This window comes from Otolemur garnettii, unplaced genomic scaffold (genome assembly GCF_000181295.1).
Source record: "Otolemur garnettii isolate 467f Iridium unplaced genomic scaffold, OtoGar3 scaffold00178, whole genome shotgun sequence".
NCBI classification, from domain to species: domain Eukaryota; kingdom Metazoa; phylum Chordata; class Mammalia; order Primates; family Galagidae; genus Otolemur; species Otolemur garnettii.
Window position 1 is genome coordinate 3060411 of NW_003852573.1, and position 2891 is coordinate 3063301.

Genomic DNA, 2891 nt, shown 5'->3' on the forward strand with positions numbered 1-2891 from the left:
TCATTGTTGTTTGGCGGGCCCAGGCTGGATTCAAACCCGCCACCTTAGGTGTATGTGGCTGGCACCTTAGCCACTTGAGCCACAGGCTCCGAGCCAATATATCCATTTTAAGTGCACATCTGGAAGAACTTTTGTTTTTCTGAGACAGTCTTACTCTGTCGCCCTGATTAATATGCCATGGCATTATAATTATAATGACACAAGGAGCTTCTCCACCAGCTTAGCTCTGCTCCTCTCAGCCTGGTTTTATAAGGAAAAAAAGGGGAAGCAGTGAGGTGGCTTGTGCGTGTAATTCTACCACTCTGGGGGGCTGACGCTGGTGGATCACTTGAGCTCAGAGGTTTGAGACCAGCTTGAATAAGAAGCAAGACCCCCATCTCTACTAAAAATTAAAAAAACTAGCCAGGTGTTGGTGGCACATGCCTGTAGTCTCAGCTACTTGGGGGGCTGAGGCTAGAGGATTGCTTGAGCCCAAGAGTTTGAGATCTCTGTAAGCTATGATGCCATAGCACTCTACACAGGGCAATAGAGTAATAAAGACCTGTAATCCTAGCACTCTGAAGGCCAAGGTAGGTGGATTGCCTGAGCTCAGAAGTTTGACACCAGCTTGAGCAAGAGTGAGACCCCGTCTCCCTACTTAGCCAGCCAGCTCCTGTAGTCCCAGCCACTTGGGAGACTGAAGCAAGAGGATTGCTTAAGCCCAAGAATTTGAGGTTGCTGTGAGCTATGATGCCACAGCTCTCTACCAAAGGTGACAAAATAAAACTCTGTCTCCAAAAAATGAATAAATAAATAGCTCCTAAAAAAAGAATTATACATATAAAAAGAGAAAGAAATACATATATCTTGTACAGACACAAATATTTTGGGTTTTTCTGTTATTTGCAGCCTGAACCAATTTTACTTGCTCTGTAAAACTCCTAAACCTCTTAGTACTATTGACTTTTTACAGTTATGCATGTTTAACTAAAAATTAAATTCTAATTAAGAAATAAATGTTTATACCAAAATCTGACAAAAACACGTGTAAAAAAGGCATTGCAGACCAATATCCCTCATAAACATGTGAGATACAAACATTCTTGGGAAAATATCGACAAATTGAATCCAGCAATATATACAAAGAATAACTTATAATCAAAAGAAAGATTAATACAGCATGCAGAATAATCAATGGACTGGATGCAGTGGTTCACACCTGTAATCCTAGCACTTTGGGAAGCCAAGGTGTGAGGATTGCTTGACTCTAGGACTTCAATACCAGCCTGAGCAACATAGCAAGACTCTGTCTCTACAAAAATTATATAATTTAGCTGGTCATGGTAGTGTATGTTTATAGTTCCGGCTACTGGGAGGCTGAGGCAGGAGAAATGCTTGATCCCAGGAGCTTAAGGTTGCAGTGAGCTATGATGACACCACAGCACTCTAGCCTAGGCAACAGAGGGAGACCTTGTCTTAAAAAAAAAAAAAAAAATCAAGCAATGCCTGCAGTCCTAGTACTCAGGAAGTTGAGACAGGAGGATCACTTGAGTGTGGGAGTTCAACTCTGTAGTGTGCAATGATTACACCGGCAAATATCCACTAACACTCCAGCCTGGGAACTCATACCTAAAAATCAATCAAGGCTGGGCCCGGTGGCTCACAGCTGTAATCCTAGCACTCTGGGAGCCCAAAGTGGGTGGATTGCTTGAGCTCAAGAGTTTGAGACCAGCCTGAGCAAGAGCAAGACCCTATCTTTACTAAAAATAGAAAAACTATCAGAGTGTTTTGGCCCACACCAATAGTCCCAGCTACTAGCTAGGAAGACTAAGGCAAAAGCATTGCTCAAGCTCAAGAGTTTAAGGTTGAGTGGTGCCCATAGCTCAGTGGGGAGGGCACTGGCCACATGCATCGAGGCTGGCGGGTTAGAGCCCGTCCCAGCCAGGGCCAGCTAAAACAACAGTGACAACTGCAACCAGCTGGACATTGTGGCGGGCACCTGTAGTCCCAGCTGCTTGAGAGGCTGAGGCAAGAGAATCGCTTGAGGCCAGGAGTTTGAGGTTTCTGTGAGCTATAATGCCACAGCTCTCTACCCAGGGCAACAGAGTGAGACTCTGTCTCAAATAAATATGTAAATAAAAATTAAAAAATCAATCAATATAACTCACCACATTAACAATAAAAATTAAATAACCATTCCAATAGATGCAGAAAAAACATTCAACAAAACTCAATATTCCTTCTTGATAGAAATTTTCAGCAAACTAAGAAGAGAAAGGAACTTCTTCAGCTTGATAAAATTCTGAAAAAACACTACCACTAACAACTTCATTGTGAAAGACTGAATGTTTTCCCCACAATAGGAAACTGTGAAAGGATAACTTTGCTTAACACATCTATTAAATATTATGCTGAATCCCCTAGCAATGTACAAGACAAGATCAAGAAATAAAGGCATAAAGTTTGGAAAGAAAAAAGTGGAATTTTTTCTAATTTCAGAAAACATGGGAAATCTTCTAGAATCTTAAAAAAAAATACTAACCCTACTAGAATTAATAACTTAATGTAGCAAGGTTAAGGATATGAGGTCAATATACAAAAACCAACATATCAGCAACAATTTTTAATTAAAAATTTATAAGATTAAATTTTTATAAATTCCATTTACAATAGCATCAGAAAGCATCAAATACATAGAGGTATATTTAAGGAAAGACATGCATGACCTCTACATTGACTATTATAAAACATCACTGAGAAAAATTCAAATATTTAAGTAAGTGAATAGATATATCACAACATTCATGGAGTAGAAGACTCACAATTTTTTTTATTAAATCATAGCTGTGTACATTAATGAAATCATAGGGTATAATGTGCTGGTTTTATATACAATTTGAAATATTTTCTTT